The sequence below is a fragment of the Neopsephotus bourkii genome, unplaced genomic scaffold (genome assembly GCF_033783945.1).
Source record: "Neopsephotus bourkii isolate Nb327-2 ecotype Australia unplaced genomic scaffold, CSIRO-AGI_Nbou_v1 NB_867, whole genome shotgun sequence".
Classification (NCBI taxonomy): domain Eukaryota; kingdom Metazoa; phylum Chordata; class Aves; order Psittaciformes; family Psittacidae; genus Neopsephotus; species Neopsephotus bourkii.
Genome location: NW_026901363.1, coordinates 827,372 through 855,180, shown reverse-complemented (window position 1 = coordinate 855,180; position 27,809 = coordinate 827,372). Strand labels below are relative to the sequence as shown.

Here is a 27,809-nt window from a genome sequence, read left to right as displayed (position 1 = left end):
TTGATCTTTTTTTCCCCAGATAGGGAGTAGTGAGGTTACCATGGAGTTACCTATGGATGGGTGAGCAGACAGCCCCATGCGTTTGGCGAAGGGGATAAAGAGTAAGGTGCTAATGTTTGCACATCATATATGATGTCTAAATGTAACTAAAAACAAACCAACCCTAATGGATCACTGCAGAAGGGTCTCATGATGTTGAGTGAGCAGATGACAACGGGGCCAGGGGTATTCACGAAGTGCCACAGGCAGAGGGGCTCGCAGGAGGAGCAGGGCAGGCGGAGTGGGGCTGGTGCTCGGGCACGGAGCCTCCGCCGCTGTGGATGCCTGCAGGAGCAGGCCGGCTGCGCACCCAGCAGCGGTGGGGAAGGCACCCAGGCTGCTTGGAAGGCGAAAGGGCGCAGAGGGGAGGTCTGCGGTGCTCTCCTGCAGGCCTGCCTGGAGTGCCTCCAGCGGTGCGGGGCTTGGGGGGGACGCCCAGCAGAAGGCAGCGGAGAGATGCTTGCGCTGGGGATGGAGCTGGCGGCGGGCAGGAGCGCACCCCGCGGCAGAGGGGTTCCTCCGGTGACCGCTGATGGAGTCCCAGTCCCCCGGCACGCACCGAAGGTGACCGTCCCGGCGCGGCCGGAGGGGAAAGGGGGACGACCCCCGCCGGTCCCCCGGGGCGGGGCAGGCGGACCCCGGCATCACCCCATAGCCCCCCGAAGAGGGGTTGCGGGGTCCGCCCGCTTCCGCCCGCCCCGCGCCCCGCCCCGCGCCGCCGCCACCGCCCGCCCTCGCCCCGCAGAGCCGCGCAGAGCCGCCCGCCGCCGCCGGCCGGCCGGGGCTTGGTGGGGGGGGACCGGGAGCACCGGGCCGGCATGGCGGCGGCGGCAGCAGCGGCGGCGGGCCCCGGCTGAGCGCTGAGGGCGGCGGCGGCAGCGGCGGGCCATGGGCACGGCGGCGGCGGGGGGCTGCGGGTGCCCTGCCCTGCCCGCCCGCCGCGCCGCCCGCCTGAGGCTCCGCGGGGTACCGGGGGAGCGGCGGCGGAGCGCAGGTGAGCCGGGTGCCGGGGGGTGCTGGGGGGTGCTGCGGGGCGCGGCTGCGGGCAGAGCCGTCGGTCGGTCTTGCGCTACGTCGGGGGTGCTGCCAGTTGGCGGGAGTTCGCTGGCTCCCCCGCGGGGATGCGCTGGCTGGAGCAAGGGGATGGTGAGGAGGCAGGAGGCCGGCGCCTCCTCCCCAGCGCTTGCTGACGTCCAGATGCCCCGCGGCTCCCCACCGTGGTGTGAGGGGAGGAATGCCCAGCTTCCCCGCGCTCTGGGGGCACAGAAGCCACTGGCTGGTGGCTGGAGGTGCTGGGGCTGGGATTTGCCTCTTCCTCCTGGGAGAGCCCCGGCTGCAGGGGCAGCTGGAGATGTGCTTGTGGCCTTCTGCGGATACCAGAGGGGTGATGGGGTATCCCCTTTCCCATCCATCTCACTGCCCCATCACCCTGTCGTAGCCTGGACACTGTATCTGTGGGAGGCGCGCACTGTGATGCACCCGAGGAGGAATCTGTTCCGAGGGGTTCCCATGGTCTGGACCAGAGCAGGGCTGCTGAGCTCTGCTCTCACCTGAGATGGCTTTCCCCATCCTGGGGAAGGTTAAGGGCTATGTAGAGAGGGCAGGGAGCTCTGCCACTGCCCCCCAGGTCACCTTGGCATGCTCCTTGGTGGTGACATTCTCTGTGTGAGTCTGGTATTGTGGCTGTTGCCATCACGGATCGTGGCTGACTGAGCTGAAAGAACAAACACGCTTGGCTCCCAGCTTGGGGCTTGTTTGGTTTTTTTCCTCATTTTCTTGCTGAAGAGTAATTGGATGGGATGAGGTTTGCTCCTTGTCAGCAACAGGACTGATAGACAGATGTGGCTTGCTTTGGGGGAAAAGCTATTTGAAACCATTCACATCTTTGTCTTCTCTCCTGACAATCAGTGTGCTGCCTTCTACCTTCCTGTCCCTCCATTTCTCCATGTCTACAAGGGAAGGATGAAGGAGAGTAAAGCTGGTTTGCATCAGGGCGGGCTGGGTTGTGTGTGAGAGCCCCACCTGGTACAAGAGTGCCTTGAGGGCAAGAGCTGTTCTGTGTGAGGCCCAAGGGAGGCTGAGCCTGTGGCCCATCTCTGGATCGAGATGCTTAGGGTAGGACAGGGGTGGCATTGCCTCTGTTCTGGACAGAGACCTGGGCAAGGTGCTTCCCTGTGTCCAGCATCTCTCTATACATATCCATGCCCCTATAGGAGCTGCTGGTACCCACGTCATCCTGCAGCGAGGGGTTCGTACCTCACCTGAGCAACAAAACCCCACCTTTTGTCAATGCAGGGCTGCAGTGGGGAGCGGGCTTTGGGGGCTGTGAGCATCAAGGAGGGCCTGGTGCTTGATGAGGGCATCAGCCAAGAGCAGCTGAGCTATTTGGGTCGTGTGATGCTCCTGCAGGAGCCCATGGTGGGGACAGCAGCCCTTGGAGCTCTCCATCCTGGGTCCATCTCTGGTTGCGTGGCTGCTCTCCTGGTTTGGCATCTCAGTGTGCCAACTGCCCGCTTCATTGGCATGGCAACAGCCACTGCTGTGCTGCAGCACTGCCTCGAAGCCCCAGCTTGCAGAAGGACCTGTTGGTCTCAAGCTTCTTGAGGCAGGAGCACGGACTGATGTTTGTTGTAAACAGTGGTGTGCTTGCAGCGAGCTCTGGAACTCATTTCTGACTTGCAGTAAGCTAGTTTGAGCTTTGAACTGAAGCCTAAAAGCATAAAGCCCAGTCTAGCACAGAAGTCCCTTAGTGAGCGGAAAGCAGCCAGGAGATAAGGCATCCTTTGCACCATCCGCCTTCATGTTTTGCTTCACCATCTAAACTCATGGGAGCTGCCCCAAGCTCCAGGGGTGAGCGGGAAGCAGGGCTCTGGGTCTGCAGAGCTGGGACTGTGCCTCCAATCACAGCCCCATGATACCTGGAAGGTGCTTTCACGGTTTGCTTGGTGCCTGCACCCTGGCACCGAAGGACAAAGCCTCAAGTCCTCAGCTCTGCCTTAGCACGGGTCCTTCCCCCCCACCCCTGCTGGAATCAGCAGCAAGCCTCTCTCCTGACTCATACCATGAGTTCAGTGTCATTTGCCAGGGCAGCTCCAGCCCACGGCTTTTGTAGTGACAGGTATTTATATAACGATCAAGTCGGTTGCTACCTTGAGGATCCTCCAGCCTGGTTGGAACAAGGCCGAGATCATCTGGGGATCTTCCACTGAGTGAGCCCCCCACCATCGCTGGATCACTCCCATCTCACCTGCCACAGAGAGAAAGCAGCCCAAATCTCCCAGGGCTGAGGTGCTTTTAGGTGCCACCGTCCCCTCTCTGGGCTCAGTGGTGGCATTGGTAGGTGATGGCTCAGAGCCTGCAATGGGAGGAAGGAGATGAGCTCATGTAATAGGGCCTTTTGCTCCCTGGCAGAGCAGGGCTTGCTTGGAAATGCTGCTTCCCACCCAGCACCTATCCGCAGCACCAGTGCTGTTGTGTTGCTCTGGCTTTGAAATTAGTGGACAGAGACATGGATCCACAACAGCTTGGGAATGTGAAAGGGAATGTGGCATCATCCATCTTCAAGTGGTGCAGCTTGGGGGAGTGGTGGCCTTGGGCAGCACAGGCTGGAAGATCCCCTGGGCTGTTGAAGGACACATCTTTTTCCAACTGATCCAGCCTACCTAAAACAGTCTTTCTTCTTCTGTGGCTCCTGCTGGGAGCCTGTTGAGATCCTTGCTGCTGGCTTGCTGGAAATCTCTGATCCGGCTGAATGAGGGCAGTGCGGTGACAGACTGTTGACGTGGCAGCACTGTCCTTTGGGTTCAGCAATGCTTTTCCTTCCGTTCTCCCTCAAATGCCTGTAAGGGATGGCTCTCCTCCATAGGGAGGAGAGAGATGGCTCCTGCACAGGCTTCCCCTCGAGGCTGGGTGAGCTCTGCCCATTCCCTGCTCTGACCTGTTCTGGTGGGACTGGTCCTTTCCTGATGGTGCAGGTGGGTTGGGGGAGACCCTGCGTGCACCACAGCACAGACCTCTGCAGCTGGGACAAAGACAGGGTGGCCAGGAGCTGCCTTGGAGGGCATGGCAGGCAACAAGCCCCTTCGACCCACTGGCCACACCAAGGCTGGGTGTTTTGGGGTGGTAGAGAGCCTGAAATCCAGCAGAGCCCCAGCTGACCTCAGGGAACACAGTGTCCAGTTTTGATTTGTGCATGGCACAGCAAATGCTCACATGCATTCACATATGGGCCTTTTCTTCCCCAGGGGTGCACGGATCCTCAGCAGTGTGTCTCTGCCTAGCCATCCCTTGTGGTCCCTGGTTGGTTTAAAGAGACCCAAGGCTCTGGTCTCAGACCACAGAGGTGTCTGGTGGTGGAGTTACATTCCCCTTGGAATACAGGTCCCTGCACAGCCCTTTCCTGTTGTAACCTGGAGAGAGATGGCCCAGTCCATCCCCAGCCCAATCCATCCCTGGCTGCACAGCCTGAGCACACAGGACTGATGGTCAGTGATGCTGGGAACACTTCTGAGCTCTTTTAAATTAACCAGGAGCTGGCCTTAGCAGCTGGTCAATAGCGAGATTTATCTCTTAAATAGCATTATTGATTGCCCAGGAAGCCTGGGTTTCTATTGATAGATATATGTACACATGCAGACAAGCCACGTGCCAGGTCCCAGTGGTGAAAGGCACGGTGTAACTTGCAGAGATGGCTTGTTGTAGGTGGGGACGTGTGTGTGAGGGAAGTGCAGCTCCCCATTGGAGAGCAAGGAGAGGCACTCCAGCATCTTTGGGCATGAACCCTTTCACATCTATCCAGCATTATTGTGCTGCCTTGACCACTCTTGAGCTTCCACCCCTTTCTTCCTGATAGGTGATGCTGCAATGCAAACACCTCTGCCAGCTTGCATTGCTTCTGTTTGCAGTATGCTTCTTTAGGAGAAGATACACAGATGTCTGCCTACAAGTTGCGGGGTCCTCCCAAAGGCCACTGACCCTACAGGGATGCTTCACGTGGGAGGCTTGGGATACATGTGCAAGATGATGTCTGCTGTAGTGTTTCCCTGGGAGCCTGGCTGGAGAGGAGGATGCATGGATGAGATGGGCTGGACCTGTCCCGCCAGGCAGGGCTCTCCTTTGTACGGCTCCCGGAGCCGGGGTGCCGGCTGCGAGCCGACCGACGCATGCGGGAAGTGCGGTGGGACCTGGCTCAGCTCCGAGCAGGTGGAGCTGTGGGAATGGGGCCGGGGAGGCGGCTCGCTGCCGGGGGAAGGCAAAGGGTGCTGCTGCTCTCGAGTACCCCCCTCCAGGTAACGGGGACCGGGTGGAGGAGGGCTGCGGGGCTTCACGGCTTTGTCTCCTTAGGGCTCAGCGTGGCTCTTGTCCCTCGGAGGTGCTTGAAGCAGCGTAGCTGTGGCACTGTGCTCAAGGTCCCTGTTGCCTAGCTGCCTGCGTTAGGAGCATGGGGTGGGGTGGAGGCAGTCCCTAGTGCAGGGGGGGAGCACTGTAGGAGAGGGGCCTGGCACTGGAGCTGAGTGTGAGCCAAGCTGTTGTCCTTTTAGTCCTGGGCAGCACCCCTAGACTCCCCCTGAAGCAGCACTGTGTGCCGGGAGCCCTGCTGCTCTGTCCTCCAGGGCCGTGGAGCACAGCCAAGGTGCAGTGATGCTCGTGAGAGGAATTGCAAAAGCTCTGGCCAGGTTTGCTGTAGCAAAGTTGAGGCTGTGTCCATTCTGTGCTGGCGTTGCAGAGCCCTGCTCCCTGCCCTGCCCCAGCAGCTCATCTCACCGTGTGTGCTCGCTCAGCTCCCTCCGCGCAGCATGACCCCGTGTCCCGTACCTTGCATCCAGCCTTGCTTGGGACCGCGCTGCCTGATGCTCTGCTCCCTCCTGGGATTAGCTACGGCTGAGGAAGGCATCAGCTGCATTGGCACAGGCAGCTAAAACAGCACAGACGATCCCTAGGGTCGTATTGCGAAGCCCAATGGGTAGGGGCTTGGAATTGCTCTGTGTGTGTGTGTCGTTGTTTAGCTAATCAACAGGCACGGGAAGTTCTTCAGTGCTGTCTTGCCTACGTGTACGTGCATATGTATGTGTGTGTGTGTATGTGTATATACATATATTCGTAGCACTGTAGCATCTTGCTACTGTTTGGACCCTGTAAGCGCTTTTCTAGACAATGCCTGCACAGAGCGAGCATTGGTCTCCTGATCTTAGCAAGCCAATCTATGCAGGGATCTCGGGGAAGAACAGTTGGGGTTTTATGAAGCTGGCATAATTTACAGCTAAAATAGCGCACCAGAAATCTGTCCAATACAATCTCCTTTGTAATCTCGTTTTCTGTTAAGCCTCCGGGGTGGTGATGGGGGGAGTAAAGAAAGCAAACTGCAAAGGGAGTTTATTACCCATGCCAGGGAGATTTGTGAGGTATCTCTGTACTGAATAACCTCAGTTTGCAGAGGTTAACGCTGGCTGTGGGCTCCCCAGCTTCAAGGGGTGTTACTTGCCCATGCAGGCTGCACTGGCTGCAAACCCTTTTGCAGATGTCTGTATGATGTGCTCGGGACCATCCTCACTGTGGAGCCGTCCCAATGCCTGTTCCTGTGGCCAGGCAGAAGGAGCGGTGGTGATGCATTAGTGACCATTGTGTTTGTGTTGGCCTGGCCTGCTCACCGGGAAAAGGAATGGAATTATCTCACTCCTGCTGCCTTTGTGGGTTGCGTTTCTCTTTAGTTTTCAAACCACATATTGTCCCAGATCCCCTGCCAATAGCAGGGAGCGAACTGATAATGCAGCTGCTATTAATAAAGCAGCATTATTACATATTCATATCAATCAGACTTGTAATTCCACAATATTTAAAGGGAAAACAAAAAGGCAGTGCTTCACCAGGGCAATGGAGGAAGGTGTCAGGTGGGATGGTGTTGGAGATGCATTTCACCAGCGTTGGCAGTTCCTCTCATGCTCCACTCATGTTTCTTCTCTTGGGGATTCCCATGCTGAGCGGGCCCTGAGGTCCTCACCCATCTCCCCCTCAGCCTTCCTCCTCCCTGTCAGCACCGAGCTAAGAGGTGGGATCCCAAAGGTGTTTGTGGGGTCCCCAAAGCACTCTCGGTGCGGGGAAACAGGGGTGGTGTGAGACGGGGGAGCGCTGAATTCAGGCATCTGGGTTGGCAGGAGTGGCTCGATGCTCTTCTCCATCTTCTATAGAAATCTTCACATATTATGTAAATCAAAAAGCAAAGTATGGGGAATCTGGGTGTAAATCTGGGATGTATGTATGTTTGTAGAGCCATTAGAGAGGGAAGTATACCACAGAATCCTGGCCAATGGATAAATATACTTAAGCTGCCATTCCTGCAATAAAACATACTTTCTGTCATTGCTACAGTATGAAAAAAAAAAAGCCCTGTCTCCAAAACTGTGGCAGCGTTTTATGGTAAGCCATAAATTGGAAGAGATACCTAATTATTCATGGAGTATTACAGAGGTGTCGGTAAATGACTTCACCATTAAGGCTGTACCGAGACATAAAGCAGAACCCTCACTCGCACGTCTTAATGATTGAATTCAGTGCCCAGATTCAACCAAATGAGCCCTGTGAGGCTGAGCCCGTGTTCCATGAGCGCTGGGCTGGAAACCCCTTAGGCTGGGAACGGTTTGAAATGCAGCCGGGAGACCTCCGAGTCCTCCCACAAGCCCCGTGGTCCCTGAGCCTTTCCCATCCCCGGCGTGTGTCAGAGCTGCTCCCATCTCACCTCTGCTTCCTCCGGCTCCCAGCACATGCCAGGGAAGGGAGCAGGGCTGCTCCGCTGGGTTCCAGCGCTGGCAGCCTGGGGAGCGGGCTGGCGCTGAGCCCTCCCGACAGCGGCTTTCGGTGGCTGCAGCAAACAGTTTCCAAGCAACTCGGAGGCTGCTGGTCTAAAAGGACTCTTGGTAGAGGCATGTAATATTAAATGGAGTTATTAAAAGGAGTGATGCTAAACGGGATGCGGAGAGGGCAGTCGATGTGGTGTACCTGGCATCCTTGTGCCATCACTCACATCGTAAGTGCTCTAGCAAATCTGGAGGCCTGTCTTGGCTGAAATGCCCATAGAGCCCTGGCAGGACCACAGGGTGCTGTGGGCAGGCTGCTTGCAGGGCACTGCTGTCCTCACAGCTCATCAGCTGGGTGCTGGACAGATGCAGAGGATGCCAAAGATGTGGTCCCTACCCCAAGGAACTGCGTCTCAGGCCTCCTTCCAGGTCTGGGACCTGTTTCCAGCAGATCCATTCCCTGGCATTGCCTGGCTGTGGCAGAGCTTCCAGCGAGTGCTCTGCTCATCTGGGAAGAGGTGGGAGAAGGCTACTTGGTGGATCAGGTGGATCCATCTCGCTGTGCAGGTATCCAGCCTCCGTCCATGCCCTGCCATGCGTTTCCTCCCTGGAGGCTTAACTGCTTCTTTCACATCTTATTTCCTTGCTCTGCCCCTCGTAATTTCCACTGTTTCAGCGCTCCTTGGCATCCTGCAGCCACTTCCATTGCTGTCTGTGGCCACCTTTGAGCACCCATCTTCCTCTCTTCATCTCTGCTGCTGCTTGCTCCCCTTGACTTTGGGCTGCAACAAGGGGTTTTGCCTGCGTGAAGCCCATGGTCGGTACTGAGAACCACCACTCAGCACTGCATTCCAGCAGGAAGGCACCATCTGCATTCACTTGAATCGATCTGTCCCTTCACAGGGAGCAGTTTGGAGGTTGCTCCATCTATTCCTATATGGGAACAAGCTGGAACTGCTCCTCCTGCTGCTGCCCAAAGTCCCAGAGGTGGCATGGTGCTGGTGGGAGGCGGCCAGGTCAGCAGGAGCATGCTGCCATCAGCATGTACCAGCCCACCTTGGCTGTCACATCCCTCCAGGGCTGGCTGCTCCCCAGCCCCATGCAAGCCTCTCCCATCCCGCAGGCAGGCAGAGACCCCAGTGCTGCGCTCTGGGCCTGGGCAGGGAATGATGTGGCCTCTCTTTGTCCCCTGAGTGTCTCCAAGTGGGCTGGCAGCAAATATCCCCATCAAACATCTCCAGAGGGCCATGATGGTGCTTGGGAAAGTTCAGATTCAATCCAGGGGGATCTTTACTGCCTGGATGCCTGAGCTGTGAGTAGTGAAAACCCAGGCTGCAGCTTGCTGGCCTGGGGAGATGGGTGTGTACAGGAAGCCCCTGTAGCATTGCTGTGTGTTCCTAGGAGGCACAGCAGGATCTCTGCCTCCATCCCCAAGGGAAGGAATGCTGGGACACTTCCCTGGCATCAGTGAGAGAGGTCAGCAGCAGCATCAGGTCCTTCAGGTCTTCTTGAGTAGTCTTGGCCAGGCTTGTTCCATCTGAAGTGGGTAGAAACTGAGCTTAGTGTGCCCCTAGCAGAGCACAGGATGCCTGATTTGGGGAGAGAGCAGTCAGGAGCTGTATCAGTAGCCAATGGGACTATTTATGTCACAGGGGATGGGTCAAGTGCCCGCTGCTTTGCTGTGATTATGGGTAGCAGGAGGCATCTGGCTTTTCATCACCTTGTCCATGAAGTTAACTCTCTGCCTCTCCTGGGGCAGTGTGAGCTCAGGACGGGAGGGAGATAATGAAGAAGTGGGGTTTTTCTGCTGATCCGAAGCAAATCCAGCACATGTGATCAAACATTGGCACTGCAGGGGTGCCAAGAGGCCAAACTTGGAGAGCTGCTCAAGGGCCAGGCACGGTTGGGAAGGGGCTGGGCAGTGAGGCAGGCGCCTGTGGAACAGATGGGGGTGAGATCCATCTCTCCCTGGGCATGGGAAGAAGCTCCTGGATTCTGGATTGCTGGGCCACTGAACTCCAGTGATGAAGAGGCAGCTGCTGTCATGGTCCCAGTGCCAAAGCCTTGTCCTCAAGCAGGCGTTTTGCCCTCAAAATGGACAAAGCCAAACTGACTTCAGCTCTCCTCAGTGCAGTTTGGGTTGGGCTCTGTCCTGCTGTCCCACCCCCAAAGCACCAGGCAGAGAAGCCACATACCTCCTGAGCAAGTGATGCCACCGGTCTAACATGTGGCATCCCCTACATGTGTGATAGCAGCACCGGCTGTTTGCAAACAGGCTGTGCTGGAGAACTGCACAAAGAGGGGCTGTGACAAGAGGAGGGAGGGCAGGGTCTTCCCACAGGACCTGGAGCAGGAAGGGTTGCCTTGTGTCAGGGTTCCATGTGCCAGGACAGCCGGGCCATGGGGAGCATCCTCTGTGGTCCAGTTGGGAGGTGGGGACACGGCTGCCCAGGAGCACCGGAGGAGATGCTTCACCATCTCTGGACAGACAGTGCTGGCAGCAGGAGGGGATGCTGGGCTGCCGGACTTGAACGTCAGCGCCTGCGTTGCTGCCATTAATCTTCCTGGCATTGGTGTGTGGGGACAATGCAGAGACCATTCCTGCTGACTTATGGCTTCTCTGCTCCACAGGGATAGGAAATAGCATCGCGTGGCTGGCTCTGCCAACATTTACTGCATCATGAGTTGTCCTTCCTCCCCATGCAACGTCAGTGGGACTTGGCCAGTGGCTACTGCCAGGGAGGGAAGTGAAGGGAATGGGAAGCAGTGGGATGCCCCAAGCGGCATCTTAAAGTCTTCCCTGTCTCTGCACAATGAGTCTTGGTGGCCAAGTGCCTTCTCCTTCTGTGTCTCCATTTCCTCATTCTTCCAAGGGGAATGATAGTAACGGCTCTGAAGTGCTTTGGGAGGCAAGTGAAACACCAAGCACTGTGTCTATCCCTGATGTCGCCGTCACTGGGCTGTGGTGGCCTCCTAAAGCCTCTCTGCTCATGGAAGCCCCATTCTGCCTCTTGGTGCTCTGAAGAGACAAGATGCAGCTCTTGGCTACACAGATTTTCCTTCTCCGCGGCTCTTTTCTTTCCTACTCAGCATTCAGGGATCATCCTTCTGGTAACCAAGGTATTTGCATAATTGGTATCTTGTGGTAATTGCTCCCTTTCAGAAGAGGTGTGTATCATCCCATCCATCCCAGCCTTTCTTTGGGAGCTCGTGCTGCCTTTGAGGCCAGGTGGTTCCCAGAGCAGGAGTGGCTGTGCTGCTTCCCTGGGGCTCAGGGGTACATCCCCAGGGGCTCAGGACAGCCTTTTGTCCACAGGCTCCTGCACTGTCAGTGGTGTCCTGCTGCGAGTCCCTTTGCCTCAGTTTCCCCTTAGCCACCCAGAGCTGGCTGGGGGGACAGGATTACCTCACACTGTGCAGTGGGACACTGTGTGCAGGAGCTGCCTTCCCGGGCTGCTCCCTGTCTCCCTGATGCCATGGCATGGAAAAGCAGCTGATGGGAAACGCTTCACAGCACTTGAGCAGCTACCGGAGCAGCGGAGCGGGATGGGAGGCGCGGGGCTGTCACCCTGCCACGGGAGATGCTGCTCCATGGGGACGCTTTCTGCCCCGTGCCACCAGCAGCCGGGGGGCAAGTGGTGGCCAACGCGTGTGTGCCTGCGGCCGCCCTCGCCCGCCTGGCACCGTGACTCACTCCCCGGGGAGCAGCTCCCACACGGCAGCGTTTCCAAGACACCGAGGAGATGCCTCGGAACGGCAGCGGCTGCACGGGGAGTCCCGGTCCTTGTCCCGAAAGCCAGGGAAGGGCGGGCAGCCTGCATTGGGATGGACAGCAGCAAAGCCTGGTCTTACCCAGCGCTGGAAAAGCCATGAGGATGGGAGTGCTTGCTGGCTGGGATGTGGCGCTGAGCAAGAGGAATGCTCAGCTCTAGGGCTCAGTCATCAGCCCCGGGGATGGAGGGGCAGGCAGCCAGCTCTCCGCAGGCTTGCAAGCAGGCTCCTGGGTTTGCTTTGTGGGGAAACAGAGCCTGTTCCGGTCTTGAGTTTCTGTGTTACTCAGGTTCATGTGTGCTGGGACGTGGGTCTGGGACGGGCAGCAGTGCCTGCGGAGCAGAGGTTAAACCATCCCGGTGCTCGCTGGCTGCAAGAGGGAAACAGCACATCCTCTTTCACAGGCGGTGCCGGTGCTGCCTGACCTGACTGCTAAGTAGGGCTGAGGTTTCTCTGAGCGCTGAGCTGCACTGTGCCCCCATCCTTCCCTGGTGTGTCTGTCCCTTCTCCCCTGTGCTGGCATTGCTCCTAGCACGGGCACGCTCAGCTCCTCCTTATTGCCTGCTCTACCCTTCAGATCTTGCTCCTGTGCTGCCATCAGCCAGATAGCAGAGGCTGCTGCCGCCCTGGCACCCATCATCTCCCCGGCTGTGTTAGGTATTGGTGTATCTTACAGAACCTCACGTCATTTATCTTCCCAAAGGCTGGCAGGCAATTCTGTAGTCGCTGTCCCTCCTAATGTGCTGGCCTCTCCTCTCTCTCTGCTAGGTTGATATCCTCTGCAGGTTTAAGCCCCCAGGAATGTATGTTGTCTTTCCAGTCCCCAGGGAACAACGCTGCTAAATCCAAACCCCAGTGTTGGTCTCTCTGGGTAGATTCTAATTCCCCTTCCCATTAGCAGGATGCTGGATTAACAACCTTCTCATGCTCCTTGTCCCCATGGAAGTGCTCCAGCTGCAGGGGTTGGCTGCATTGGGTGCAAGGGCTTGGTTGTGGTGGGGTCCATTCCCTCTCCTCCTGGCAGCTCTGACTGGGCCCCAGCACCCAGGGCTCAAGCTGGTGGTGATCAGGATATCAAGAGGTGATGCCTCCCACCTGAGTTAGGGCTTTAAAGCACTTTGCACCCAAAGCCTCACCTCAGAGCCTCCACAGACCCCATGGACCCCAGTGGTGGTTTCTCTCTGCAGCCACCCGGGCAGGCAGCTCGTTACCATCTCACAAGCAGGGTAGGTGATGGGATGCAGGGCAAGGGGAGGCTGCATTGAAAGCATCACCCAGGCTGTGGGTTCTTGCTGGCAGAGGATCCTTTCTGCAGGTTGGACAGAAGAGGCTTTGAAGTGGTTCAGTGCTCAGTTGGGTTTTGTGCTTTGCTTTTTTTTCCCCCCTCTCTCTTCAATGGGAATTGTATTCTGTGCATGGAGTACTCGGTAATTCTCCTCCTGGCTGCTGCTGCCACGTCACCTCCAAGCAGCTCTTGTGAGACTCCTTTTTTCATTGCTGTACAGAGAACTCGAGCATTGGGTCTGCTCCTGCTGTAACCTCACTGATAGAGGAACATCTCTCAGAAGGCATTAGACACCTCGTCCTGCCTGGTAGGGACACAGGGGAGAGACCTTGAAAGCAGCATCCCCACCGTGTTAGCTGCAGTCGTCAGCCTGGGGATCTGTGTGATCGCAGCCAGCACAGCACAACGTGTGCCTCACTGATGCTTACAGTGATGAAACACTGATTGTTGTTTGTTTGCTTGTTGTTTCCTCAGTCAAAATCCACCAGTCCCAGAGGGGACCCAGGCCTGAGATGGGCAGTGGGAATGGAGTGTTCCCTGGGCTCTCCCAGAGCTGGGGGCTCCTCCAGGGAGGGAAAAAACCTTGTGCTGTGGGAGGGAAGCTGGATGCTCCCATCCCTTGGCTCTGTGAGAGGAGGATGCTGGGGTTTGCTTTGTCTCAGCTCTTCAGAGGCAATTCCTTCGCTTGCTACCTGTCCATGCAGGATGAGATCCAAGTCACACTCTCTGCTAATGCTGATAGTGATAACTCGCCTGTGTTTACCTGCCTCTGGCAATATTCTTGCAAATGAGGTGCCAGCAGGGATGCTGGCATGTGTAAGCCACTGCGTGTGGGTTTTACAGGACCAATAAAGCAAAGCCAGGGCATGTGGTCAGGAGGAATCATGCTGGCATCCAGCCGGAGAGCCGGTGGCAATGGGGAATGTCTGTTGTCCAGCCAGTTTGAGACGACAGTGTCTCATCACTTGCTCCTTGCACGGTCACCTGGCACTTGTTTAACAGAAGGTCCCAGTGGAAATGGCTTGAGCTTCAGGTGTGCTGTGCACAGCTCCTGCAGAGATGGGAGTATCTCATCTGTCCTGCAGATCTGTGGTACCACCGGTCCTGCATGATCCATCCCCAGTGTGGGAATGGGCTGGCAGGGAGCCATGCTTCTGGAAGATCTGCTCCTCCTTCCTCTGCCGTGGGCTCCAGCATTTGCAGATGCTCTGGGTCAGAGGCTTTTGTCTCTCCCCCATTTTTAATTGCAATGAGGATGTTTGGTTTTGTGGTTGAGCTTGGGCAGGGGAGGTCCGTGAGCTCTCCTTCCCCCCTGGTACCCATGCAGGTCCCTGCCAGCAGCCAGCCATGAGCAGAAACTCCTCCATGGCTTCGGGGATCTGGCTGAGTGCCCAGAGGGTGCCCGAGCATCCCGATGTGCTCAGCACAGAGAGAGGTCTGTGTCAGCCACCTTCCCCTGGAGCCAGGCAGGATGCCTGCTCTTCTCCAACCTCATTGCAACCCCTTCCCATGCTTGCAGAGGGTCCATTATCATACCTACCTGACAGGCAGGGTTTGTATGAATTCAGCACTTATTTGGTGGGCCTGGAGCCCCACAGCTTTCCCAGATGGATGTCCATGCTAAACACAGGACAGAGCTTGTAGTTCCCATCTCCCTGTGACAGCTGCTGGCAGCCAGGATGTACTAAGGACCAACTGGCTCTGCTGAGAGCGTTTGATTGTTGCTGCTGTCATTTTGATCCTTTTGTGTAGGCTAGCAGAAGGGGTTTAATCTGGTCAGCGAAGTAGGAAATGGGAGAAGCTGTGCCCAGCGTTCACTGAGGAGACAGCGGGGCTGGTGGCTCCTTGTCCACGTGTCGGGGAGGTGATTTTGATGCTCTTGGCAAAGCTGGGAGCGTTGGGTAGAAGCGGTCCTGGCCCAGCCTCATGGGACTGCAGATGTCCTTTGTGTTACACACAGCCCAGCTGGTGCCCAGGCAGCCAGGGATGCTTACCCACGGCCTCACAGCTGCCCGGAGCTGGTCACTGCCTCAAAGCATCGCTGTGAGCAGGCAAAGGAAGGGGTGGAAAGCTCCCAGAGCTTCAGCTCTGCCTCCCCGTTCTTGCGACTCAGGACAAAGTCAACTGATGTGTCCCTGCCAGTGGCTATGAATTGTCATTCACCACAAGTGCCAAGGTGACAGCTGTGGAGGCCACAGGCAGTGGTTTCGCTTGCAGATGAGGAGCAGCTCTGTAGATCCTGGCTCTGTGATGCTCTCCAGATGCCAACCCAGCCGGTGTGAACAGGCATGGTGGGTTAGCAACCACTGCCGGGCTGTGCTGCCTCTCGTCCGGGGCTTGGTCACTGCCCACGGCGGGTTTGACCTGCCACAAAACGGGTTCGTTTCAGTCCCTCTTGGGGAAAACAAAGTAATGGTGCTGTTTGCTTCACACTGCAGCAGCCTGGGTGCACAGACAGGTGCAGATGGCATGTGGCAAAGGGAAGGGATGAGGATGCAGAGCAGGGATGCATGCCATGGGACTCAGTCAGTCCCAATGGGTCTGGCGTAGCGAGGTGTCTTGCCCTGTCCCAAGCATTCTGTGTCACCACCAGCTTCCCTGCTGGGGTTGTTCCTGGAGGGCTGTTGCAGTGTGGTTGTGACAGTGGGAGCATCACACAGGACCTCCATCACTTCTGCTGTACCCACAGCTCCAGCCCCAGCTCCTGCTGCTCCAGGTGCAGACAGTTGGTTGTTCCAGCCTGATCCCATCAGTCCATCCTGGTCTACAAAGCCCATGGACAGCAGACTGTGGGCATCCTGCTGCAGGAGAAGAGATGCCAGAGGCCAGGTGACAGAAGAGGTGAGGTGAGGAGGCAGCACTCCCATGCACTGGGTGCTGTGGCACAGCAGGGATGCAGGTTGCAGGGCGCTGTGCAGGAGTGTGTTGCAGCTAATGCTGTGTGACAGTTTGACAGGTCCTCCTGGCACAGCCAGAGCTGACGTGCCATCTTCAGAGCTGTCACTCTCTGGCTTCCACACTACGGTGTTTATTGTAAACTGTAAGTAACTTTCCCCCGGTGTTTGGGGAGTGAGCAGGGCTGCGGCTTTATTTGCATGCTCTTAGGAAGATGCTCAGCGTGGGTTAATGGTCTCTAGGCTGTATCCTCCAGAGAGATGGAGCTGGCTGGAGCGGGTTCCAACATCCCTGTGGTCCGAGGAAGTGATGCTGATCACCTCCCTTAGAAGTGCTCACAGTGCCCTGGCTGGGGATTGGGTGAGGACGGCATCGGCTCCCTGGGGCTGGGGTAGCCGCGGAGCCCTGCGGGGTGAGGAGTTTCACATGTAAAACACAGGAGCAGAAGGACACGTTGCTGCCTTGAGCTTGAGCAGCGTGCTGTATGACCACTGTCCACCTGGCAGGAGCTCTGGGGCACAAGACGCCATCACACACCAGGCTGGGGGGATGCTTGCGGTCCCGTGCCTTCCATTTCTCTGCTCCGTTTGGGTGTTCTTGGTGCTCTCTGAAAGCAGTGAGGCTTCCAGAGAGGGAACGCACACAGCGAAGCCGAATTACCGGTGTGTCTGGAGAGGCAGGGAGCTGGAACAAGACAGGCTCTGACAGCTGCTTTCAGGTCTGGGAGAGACTGAGCAACGTGTCAGCCACGCACAGCTCCTCGTCTTGCACAGCGTCTACCCCCGTTCTGCCCGGCTGCTTTTCAGCATGCACAGCCTGTCCGTGCCTCAGGAGCCGCCTGGCTCTACCTGTCCTGCCTGTGAAACGCGTTCAGGATGGGTGCTTGGGGGGGCAGCCATGGACTGCTCCATCATGGGGCTGGGGCTGTGCAATGGGAGTGCGCTGGTCCCTACAGTGGGGCTGGAAAGCAGCATGTGTTTCAGGCTGAGTCATGCTGAGGATTTGTCTTGTTCCTTGTTAAGAGTCCAGATATATTTGCGTGGCAGAAACCAGCTTATCATCTACCCCTCTCCTTGTCCATCCATCCATCCATCCCTCTACACATCCATCCATCCCTCCTTCCCAGCTCCTTCATGTAGAAGCAGAGGAGCATCTGTAGGGAAAAAATGTATCTGCCTGGAAGATTTGAGTTGCTTTGCAGGGCTGTAAGGTCAGGAAAGCAGAAGCTGTTGCTTGCTATGCAGAGCACGGAGCTGGTGTGCTGGGCGAGCAGGTACTTACTCAGCTACAGCTGCAAGGGCCGGTTTTGTGCTGCTGGTGGGGCTTGCATCGATGGGAGGGGGAAAGTGATGCTGCAGGGGGCAGAATGGGATGGCAGGCGGGCAGGGGAGATTGAGACACGCTGTCCCCCATGCTGGACATGAATCGCAGCTCTGCAGGAGAACAGGACAGCCGCGCCGCTCTGTCTCCCCCGTGCCGAGTTGTCTCTGCTCAGCTGCTCTGCGCCTAGGTCGTTTAAGCTTTGATTCGGCTCTGAAATTGCTTTGCCTGAAGCTCTGTCTCCGTTGTTTTCAGCCTGCGGGAGCATCGCTGGCCGTGTCGGAAAGATGAATTGGAGGAAAGGAGAGGGAGAAAGAGAGAAAAGAGGAGAGCAGAGCGGGCTGGGGTGTCCCGGCGGCTGCCTGCTTCCAGCACACGCTGCCTTCCCAGGGGCAGCTCCTTGCCTTGCCGCCCTGACCCCTTCTCTGCAGGGATGAGACACTCTCCCGGGCATCCCCCTTCTGCCAAAGGGGTTTTCCCCTTGGGAATCTCACATCTGCCCTGTGTGAGCCTGGTTTGGCAGCACCAGGAGCACAGCCTCTGAGACCTGATCTGTATCTGCCCTGCTGGGGCTGAGACACCGAGTCCAGCTAAAACCCTCTGCAGATCAGCGGGGAGCACTGTAGCAGGGCTCTGGAGGTGAACAGGAAAGAGGTAGGAGACAAACCCAAGCAGGACAGAACAGTGAGAGAGCTCCTGGGCCCTTGGGGGACTCAGACCAGACCTGTGTGTGTCCACAGGGGTTTCACTCGCTGTGGGTTTGTGCATGTCTCGGGGCACATCACACCAAAATGCCTGGTCCGGGGCCCATGGAGCTGGGGAAGGTCTGTGCAGCACAGACCCAGTCTGCATGGGTTGGCTTGGGCTCCAGCCCAGGCTCCCTAAGGATTTCAGGGACCCCTGTCCCAGTGGTTCAAAGACAGGTTCAGGCTTCTGCATCCCTGGAAGTATCAGGTGTGAGGGATGAGGTCTGGGGGGTGTCTGTCTGTTTGGGGTTATCAATCAGTGCTGGAAGGCATGGAACCATCCATGGAGCCAGCAGGAGGGATGCAGCATTGATCAGCCTCAGGCAGGCTGCTGTCCTAATGCCTTCTCTGCTGCTAATGCCATCAGCTATCAGGGGAACACCTGCCCTGAGGGCCCATTAACTGCCAGGCAGAGAAGGAGCATGCTCCCAAGGGGATTGTAGGGTTAAATCCCAGGAAGGAGCTGGGACCCCTGGTTTGGCACTGGGAAAGGTGCTCTCAGTGCGTTATGGTTGGTTGAAGAGGCGGTTGCTGCTGGGGACGCTGAGGCAAATAAATAGCCTATTAAATAAAATGTCAGCCAGGAACGGATGAGAACTGGCATTGCTTTTTCAGCTTCCACCTCTGAAAACGAATCTCCTTGTGCATGTCTGATCTGCATATCCAAAACAGGCCCCAGTGGAGGGGTTCTCCTTCTGAACCTGCTGACACCAAGGGCTAAACTGTGCAAACTCGGTTATCCAAAGGCTCGTCTAAATGACTGGAACAATCCAATGGCATAATCCGTAGCCAGAGGAGATGGCTTTTCAGAGCCTAAGCCCCTTTGTTTCTGGAAAGGCATCAACTTGTGCATGAGTAATGAAGCTGAGAAATTGCCTGTGAGTGCCAAGCTGGGTCCCGTGGTGGGGCAGGTGAAGCCGTTCCCTTCCCCAGTTGCCTTTCACACCTGAAATGGGGAAGATTGATCTGCATGAAAATTTCAGGAGGCAAATGCTGAGCAGATCCCATTAAATAAAGCTGGTTTCAAATAGAAACTGATTTGCATGGGCTGATCAAGCTAATTACTACAGCAGGAACTCGGCAAATCGTCAGATTCTGATGCAGCAGGAGTGCTGAGGTCTGCTGCTATGAAGCTCCGTGTATAGATGCTTGCCAGCATTATTGTGCCTTCAGCGGCAGCCACACCAGCATCTCCATCAAGAGTCTTGCATGGGATGTGCTCAGCGTGCTGGCTCCACTTGAGGTGGTTGGTGCCCACCTGCAAGCAGCAGCATGAGTTGTGGCTCCCCTTCACCTGACAGGGGAAGGCAAACCTATGAGATTGATAATTTATAAGTGGTTTGGTTTGGTTTAGAAACCCATCGGTGTTTCTCTGCATTACCAGTGCTCTCCAGATGCCATGGGTGCGTGCAGGTCATGGGCGTGATGAGATCCTGGTGATTTTGGTGATCCGGGGCCCAAAGGCTGCCCTGGCACCTTCTTTCCTTCTTCAGCCACAGCTGAGTGAGTGCCACCTCGGTCGTGTGTCTGGAAGCCCTGGCAGAGCATGGGGCTGTGTGTGCCATGGGGAGGCAGCTGCTGTGTGGCCAGCAAGGATTTGTGCTGTAGGCAGGCTCTTGGATGGCATTTGGTCTGGTGGAAGAGGAGGTGCCGTGGGCTTCCCAGCACCTGTGCCTGTGTCCCACAGGGGACCATGTGCGTGTGCATCCCACAGGGATCCCAGGTGCCTGCATCCCACGGGCGACCATACATGCTTGCATCCCACAGGGGACCATGTGTACCTGCATCCCACGGGAGACCATGAATACTTGCATCCCACAGGGGACCATGTGTACCTGCATCCCACGGCAGACCATGTGTGCCTGCATCCCTCAGGAGACCATACATGCTTGCATCCCACAGGGGACCACGTGTGCCTGCATCCCATGGGGAAGCGCACTTGTGTGCATCCCTCAGGGACCCTGGGGCACACGTGTCATGTTGTGCCACCACTGCGTCCCCATGCCCATGCTGCTTCCCTAGGTGAGCTCCTCCAGGTGATGTGGGTGCTGGTGAGAGGTGCGTGCCTCCTGTCAGCAAACAGAGATGCATCTCCCAAGGCTGCACTGTTTGTGTACACACGTGGAGGAAGCAGAGCACACATAGGCAGGTTTGTCTCTAAATATAGGGCTGGCTACCTGGAAGCATGCTGCAGCTTGCAGGGTCCCCTCCTTGCCCTGCACCCGCAGGAGCAGCACTGGCACAGGCAGCAGAGCCCAGAGAAGGTTATAAAGAGATTATAGAGAAGCTAGAGATGCCGGCAGCCCCAGGCTGAAAGAGTCGTGTGGAGAGGCTCCCCTGCTCCTTTGCTTTTTTTCTGGGTTTTAATGGGTTTGCCTTTATCTGACTCAAGAGCTTTACTGAGCCTCAGAGCCCGGAAAGGGATCCAGAAAAGGGCAGTGGTGGAGGGGGACCCAATGGTGCTGTTCATCACCTCCTGTAAGCTGGTTCCTGTGTAGCTCTGGTGACAGTGTTGGGGCTTAGTGGGACAGTCCCTGCCATGGAGCCTTCTGAGCTAGGGATGTTGCTGTCCCCTCTGCCATCCTGCCTCCTCTGCTGGCATCCCTTGCTCCAGATCCCTGCACTGCTCTGCTGTGCGCTGTGCTGGGTGGAGAGAGCAGTGCCCAAAACCTCCAGCAAGGCATCAGCTGAGCCAAGTGCTCTCTGTAAATCCAGAGCAAGAGCCCTGTGATTCACGAGAGCCAGAAGTGCTTGACTGTATTCTGAAGCCTCTTTCTGTGGCGCTGGGGGCAAGGGGCTGACAGCCTCCTGGCAGGGCATGCAGGCTGTGCCCTCTCACTAATGGGATATAAAGGATCTGTAAATCTCCTCTTTGTTTAACTCCCCTCTGGACTCTGTATGCTGCAATAGATTTCTCCCAGTGCCAGGCATGGAGGGAGCTGTGCTCCTGCTGCCCCTGAGGAGCACAAGGCTTTGGGGACACACTGTGTGTATTTGGTGTCTCCCGCAGGAAAGGCTCCATGTGGGTTCAAGCTGCCCATAGCAGCATGAGAGGGGCAGGAGCTCCTGGGGCTGGCATCCACTGCCTGCTGTAAGCCCCTTCCTCCCCATGGGGCCGACTCTTTGTCTCCAATACCACCAGAAAGCAATGTGAACACAGTGCAAAGGTGTCCAGGGTTGAAATCAGGGAACGCAGAGGCTGAGTGGTTCCATCAGCAGCAGTAACTGAGTGGCAGAGAGCAGCGGTGGGGAATTGGTGTCAGTCCGAGCCCCCATCACGCAGCTGAAGCATCACACAAATAAGGGAGAAAAACACTGCAAATTTTATTCCATCTCTCCTTATCTCTGATTAATCCTCTTATGTGCTGATCTCATTTTAGCCTGGTGTTGACTGTCTGGTTACTGTATTCCTATAGTCCTCGCAGAGATAAAGATCCCTCTGGGTCTGTAACGCCTTCCCCAGGGCAAGGAGGCTCCTGCCTGCTGACACCAGTGGAGCACCGCAGAGGAGAGGACCAAGGTAACATGCCCATAGTCACGGTGGTGAATGGAAGCAGAGGAGGAGCTGGAAAACAGTTTCTCCCAGGCCCTAGATTAGTGCCCAGCTGCTTGGGCATCCACAAAGAGAAGGAAAAATATCCTAAAACCGTTCTCTTTTTGCAGCCCGTGCTCAGGACCTGAGCTCAATGCGCTAGAGAAGAGATGGGGTTTCCTCTTACCCATCCTCACTCATTGCAGGCAGGTTGGTTAGAGCACTATGAAGGAAGCTCTGCCTGTCTCAGGTCCCTCTCCTCCAGCCCAAGGGCAGCAGCTCCCCTGCCTGCTGCTGAGCGAGGCAGGAACATGAGCCTTAGGGCCTGACCCTGTTGCTAAAGGATTTTGCTTTGATCTTCTTCCTCAGCAAAGTGGGGGGAAAAAGGCCCTTAAACAGACAAAAATCCTAGTGAAAACTGGGAGAGAAAACGGTGGGAGTCCCCAGGTAAAACCAATTCACACTTACACAAGAACAGTGGCTGCAATAGTCTGAAAACCCACATAAATGAAGCAACCCACTGTCTTTGGGGGGCATTCAGAGAGGTTGCTCAGCACCCCAACCTGTCGCAGTCTATGGAGCTTCTCTTCATCTCACGCTCAGCATCCTTCGCTCCCACAGGTACCCAATGCCCCGTGGTGCTGCTGCCAAACGCCTGCCCTGGAGCCCTGGTACCTCCTGGTGCGTGCAAGTGGGGTCCCATCTCTGCCACATTCACATGAGCCCCGGGGAGCCCATGCCAGTGGCCTGACACACACAGGTGGGTCCGTGTCCCTTTGCTGTGCTGGGACACAGCATGCCCTTTCCTGTGTGTACTGAGGGAGAGGGCTCATCTTGATCAGACACTTCCTGACAAATTATAGCATGTGAATTTTGGGGAATCTCTGGCTTTAATAGCTGGAAATTGCTTTTCAAACCCAAGTGGAGCTCCAGGGATTAACTTGCTCTTGGGTGGCAAAGTCCTGCCTTTTCCACGTGCTAAACCTCCTCCAGTTCTCATAGTGCCAGCTCCTTGCCCCATGTCAGGCTGGTTTTAGGGTCCCCGTCACAGTCCCTCTTCCTCTTATCCTTTCTAGGCTGGAGAGCCCAAGTCTTAGATGGGGAGACAACGTTTGTGTTTGCCTGTGGAAGGTGCAATTCAGGCTGGGCTTCAGATTCCCAGTGGTACTTCTGGCTGTGTCTCACAGGGCTTGTTTCAGGACACTTTCCCCCTGGGTTAGGTTGGGTGCAGGGTCTTTGTTAGCTGTGCTCATGCTGTATTTTCCATTAACAAGCAGCATTCCTTTGGGAATGGCCTTTCTCACCCTCAAGATGGAGCACTGAGTTGGGCTGGTCCCACTCGTTGCCAGGGAGGGCTGAGCCCCTCTCCATCCCTCTCAGCCACCCCTGTGGTATCACAGGTCCTGGCATTCCCACCTGGCCTCCATCCCTCTTATCCCTAGCAGGGGTGCCAGGACTAAGGGCAACTAAGATGATTAAGGGAGTGGAGCATCTTCCTTATGAGGAAAGACTGAGGGAGCTGGGTCTCTATAGTTTGGAGAAGAGGAGATTGAGGGGTGACCTTATTAGTGTACATAAATATATAAAGGGGGAGTGTCACGAGGATGGAGCCAGGCTCTTCTCAGTGGCAAACAATGATAGGACAAGGGGCAATGGGTACAAACTGGAACACAAGAGGTTCCACTTAAACTTGAGAAGAAACTTCTTCTCAGTGAGGTGACAGAACACTGGAACAGGCTGCCCAGGGAGGTTGTGGAGTCTCCTTCTCTGGAGACATTCAAAACCCGCCTGGACACGTTCCTGTGTAACCTTATCTAGGTGTTCCTGCTCCGGCAGGGGGATTGGACTAGATGATCTTTTGAGGTCCCTTCCAATCTCTAGCATACTGTGATACTGTGATACTTTGACTGTTTGAACGGCTGCAGGCTGAGCAGCAGAGCTGTGGCTGCTGCCTAGAGCCTGGCTATGGCTTCGTTATTTACAGCTGCCTTTGGCTGCTGGCTTCCTTCCCCAGCAGTTCAGCTCCAGCCATGCTGGGGAACGCTGCTCGCCGTCCACTTGCTCCTGCACTGAGAGCACAGGGTATTTTTGCCCTCACAGTTGCTATCTGGCACCCAGCCTCTGCCCCAGCAGCATACCTGGTGTACCTGCCAGCTCAGGACAGACCCAACGCCAGCCACTAAGGAAACCTTTTGAAGAGCTCTGCTGAGTTTTAAATTGCTTCCTAATGCTGACAGCAGATCCGAGCTGGAGCACGGGTTAAAGCCCTGGGCCATATGGCAGAGCTGCACACTGCAGGTCTCCAGGCTGGGTCTGTGGAGGTCTGCGTCATTCTGCTGCTGTTAACGTTGGTCTCAGCCAGGCTGGCACCCCTTGGTCCAGCACTCTTCAGCCAGCATTAACTGCTGCTAAAGCCTTTCCTGAGCCATCAACCACTGCACATAAGCATGGCCAAGCAGTCTCATGGGGGTCTGGAAGTGCAGCATCAGTTTGCCCCTGATGCAGGTTTCTGACGTGTTAACATGGTCCAAATGGCAGCTTCCAAGGTGACCAGAGACCTGCTGGGTGCAGAAGTGTGGGGCTGATGGAGCAGAGCTGCACATCGCAGTGGATCCCAGCTCTGCTCATGCCCCTGCCGTTGGTCCCCACATAACCTGGCAGCCCCGCAGGCTCTGTCTGAGATGGAAACCAGCGTCTGAGGCTGGAGCTGCCATATGCTCCCCATAAAAACACTTCTTGGCCCGTTCCCCGGCATTTCCTGCCACTGCCGCACGTGCTCAGGATCCCACACGCCTCACAAGCCGCTCACCAACTGCAGCCCGGCAGATGGAGGAGCTGGGCATGGTGCTGCAGTGGAATCCACAAGCTCTGTTTGTTCTCAGGGTGTTCATGGCAGCAGAGGAAGAGGGAGGAGAGCTGGCAGCCAGCCCTGCAGCCCATCTGTGCAAACTGCCCCTCCGCAGGGGGCTCGAGACCTTTCCGTACCCATTCCCCATCTTTGGAGCCGCTTTCAGCTCTTCTTCACCTGCAGAATGTGGTTCCATTTGGTTCCATCCTGTTTAAAGGCAGTTGGGAATGGTGCACGTGTTCTGGGGTACATAGAGACCATTGCTTCTCCCAGTCAGGTGGCACTGGTTTGTTCTGGTGGCTTTTTGCATTAGCAGGGATGGACATTCGGCACTACAAGCAAAGGGAGGAAACCAGTGCTCAGAGGGAGTTCGGATTCATTGCAGTAGGATGCTAAAGACATACATGTTAGCTTTTGGAGTAACTCTTGCTCTGCCTTTATCTCTCTGGATGGGAATGAGGGGTCTGGATTCAGCCTGCTCTGTAGCATGGAGATCTGAAAGTGCTGAGGAAGCTGAAGGCACATCCCCATTGTGGTGCGGAGTGACCAGATGGAGCTGGGTAGCAGTGACTAGATGGAGCCGGGTAGCAGTGACCAGATGGAGCTGGGTAGCAGTGACTAGGTCGGTGTCTAAGCTCTGAGCTCAGAAGCATCCAAGCCTCAGGAGAGGGGGTGTCCTCATGCAGTGTCCATTGAGACACCGTGAAAAGCCAGATGGGGAGCGGACACCTCCAACAGGGGCACATCCATGGGTTCCTGCTGCTTGGGCCACAGGGAGCTTCTCCTGGCGAGTCCTTTTTCCCTTGTGCCATTCTTGTTGCAAGAGATGCTCACCCCAGTGCACTCCTCTGCTGAGGAATTAGAAGCAGAAACACACAAAACAGGCTTCAGGGAAGCAATGGCTCCTGGGGGGCAGCCAAGGTGTAGTCACCAGTGTTAGGGATGCTGGTTTTCTCCCACCTCTTGCTCTGGTCATGTCCCAGGCTCAGCACGGGCCAGCTGCTGTGGGAAGGCTGTTGAGAGCCACAGCCCAGAGAAGGCATGTTGTACCTGCTGCTGAGCACGTTACTGCTGCTCCAGGAGTGGGTAAATCCTGCTTACAAGGACTTGGGTCCTCTGTTATTCAATTTCCAGGTAATGCATCTGCAGCGTGGAAGTCTTATCAGGAGACGAGCAGCTTAAGAGCCTGGTAAAGAGTTTTACTGATGGTATCCAGCTCTCTATTCCCCTCTTCCCTCTGGCAGGCTGACTGTGGCTAAGATGAGGTGTGCTTTCTTTTCCTGTTGTCCATTTAAGCCGCAAAGCTTTCCCTGCTAACCTTTCCTGATGGTAACCCAGCTGAGCAAGGGGAGGAGCGGTGGTGAGACCCACACCCAAACTGCACACAGCAGGACAGATGTGAGGACACGACAGCTTTAACCGGACAGCTGTATGCTGGGACTTGTCATCCACTTGGCTGTGACTTGCTCGGCAAACACCTGCCCTGGTTTCCCCACAACAATCGCACTGAGCTCAGTCACATCCTTGAAGCATCCCAGTGCTTTGAGCCCTGTGGTTCATCCCCCCGGGGGGGGGTTTGATTGGATGGGGGGCAGGAGTTATTGTGGGCAGTTTGGGGAAGGGGGAGTCTTCCCCATGAGAAGCCAGCAGCTCTCATGGTGGCTGTGCTGTCTCTTGGCAGCCAGCTCCATCTCTGCAAGCAGCAGGCGTTCCCCTGGCCACGCCAGGCGTGTGGAGACACAGCGCTGCATTCCGTCCCCTTTTCAGCTGCAGACAATGGCTTGGGATAATGCGGGTTTGAGAAAATGGGGTGAATCGTGTGATGTTTTTGTTGTTGCTGCTGTTCTTTTGAACGCTCATGGGAGCAGCAGAGCAGCTAATGGTGCGGTGCGGAGCCAGCCGCAGGGGAGACGGTCCTGCCTGTGCTTCCCTGCAGCTGCACACTCCCGGTGATGGATCCAGCCCTGCATCCCGCTCCTGCAGGTGCTGTACCACAACTGGGACCCCTGGTGGGAACAGGACCCCTCCCCACACCAGGAGATCCTTCTGCTCCTCAGCATCCCTTCCGCAGGTCTCAGTTTTGCTTCTCCAGCCATGTGCTGCCACATGAGGGAGGGGAAAGCCGCAGGTACCCATCTGGCTGGGCACCCGGGATGGGTCAGCTTGGGCAGGGCAGTGGTGGCACCCCATCACCACAGAGTGCTGTATCCCTGACACCAGGGAAAGGCACCCAGAGCTTGAGGTCTCCTGGCTCTCATGGGAGACATGGAAGCAGGGACAGGGACAGACCCTACTCCCTTAAAGGATGTTGGGACAGCTCACCTGAGGATCAGGGGCAGCACTGGACTGTCCTTCCTGGCAGTGATGTGTGCCCCAAAGCTGCACATTTGCTGGTGTGGAGAAGTAAGAATCCCAGGCTGGTTTGTGTTGGAAGGGGCCTTAAAGCTCATCCAGTTCCAAGCCCTGCCACGGGCAGGGACACCTTCCACTAGAGCAGCTTGCTCCAAGCCCCTGTGTCCAACCTGTCCTTGAACACTGCCAGGGATGGGGCAGCCACAGCTTCTGCTGTTGTGAAAGAAGCTCCTGTTCTCTTTCATCCCCGTGTGCAGTCCCTCTTCCCACTGCAGTGGATGCTAATGTGCGGCGCTGGGAGCAGGCAGGGGGTGTGGGAAATGCAGACAGATTGCATTAGATGGATGATGCGTCAAATCCTAACCTGATAAGAGACGGGACAATTGATGTGTTGCCAAAAGGACAAGAAAGATCTTTTTTTAAGCAGGCTAAATAGTCTGGACAGGGAGAAGCGATGAGCAGCACAGAAACAATGGCGTGTTCCTCACTTTGTTTTTCTGGTTGTGGCCATGCACGCTGCCATCTGTCTGTGCTGTGCTGCCATCCCAGCGGTGCTGGGATTGCTCCCTGATAGCAGGCTCGCAGCCCTGCCAAGTGGCCTGGAGCCATGGCTGGCATTGCTCTGGGATGCCAAGGGCAGGTTTGGCATGACCTCACCCTGGGTCTTCCCATCTTCTGGCTGTCAGTGCTGCAAGGAGTCCTGGGGCTGGCAGCACAGAGTGGGTCGTAGTGCCAACAGCCATGGCTGAACCTGCCTTAATCCTGGTTTTAGACTGGCTGAACTTGTGTCCAGTTATCTCAGATATTGTGGAGCTGTGTTGCATGGCAGGAAAAAGCCAGTCCTTGAGTCTGCTTGTAAACCTCTGCAGAACAGGCAGGGAGATGACACTCCAGCCATGCCAGGGCTGTGTCTCCTCTGCATCCTGGGGCATCCCCCAGGTAATGGCTAGAGTCACACCCCCAGGAGTTTATACCACACAGATCTGCCATCTAAGGAAGTGAGGTGCTGGAACAGGGACAGGATGGTGAGATGCTGGGAGAGGATGCCATAGTTTACCCTGGGGTGGTATCTCCATGAGCATAGAATCAACTAGGTGTGAAAAGATCTTTAAGATCAAGTCCCACCTTTACCCCAGCACTGCCAAGGCCACCACTGACCCATGGCACTGAGGGCCTCATCTACACTGTATGTGAGCACTTTCAAGGACAGTGATTCCAGCACTGCCCTGGC

The 27,809-nt window shown here is 56.3% G+C and overlaps 2 protein-coding genes across 4 annotated transcripts in view; one reads left to right on the top strand and one right to left on the bottom strand.

The window, feature by feature from the left end:
* RBM41 (RNA binding motif protein 41) overlaps positions 1–743 on the bottom strand; it is a 66,674-nt gene extending 65,931 nt beyond the window's left edge. The window contains exon 1 of the mRNA XM_061356762.1: positions 738–743. The gene's annotated coding sequence lies outside the window, so the exon portion shown is untranslated. The remainder of the gene's footprint in view (positions 1–737) is intronic.
* A 227-nt stretch (positions 744–970) lies between these two features.
* Positions 971–27,809, top strand: part of FRMPD3 (FERM and PDZ domain containing 3) — a 52,783-nt gene continuing 25,944 nt past the window's right edge. The window contains exons 1-3 of one of the 3 annotated variants that reach the window (XM_061356744.1): positions 971–1,033; positions 21,263–21,366; positions 22,000–22,138. The gene's annotated coding sequence lies outside the window, so the exon portion shown is untranslated. Of the gene's footprint in view, positions 1,034–20,770; positions 21,367–21,999; positions 22,143–27,809 lie in introns of those variants that run through there. The other 2 variants (XM_061356742.1, XM_061356743.1) reach the window with 2 other exon arrangements.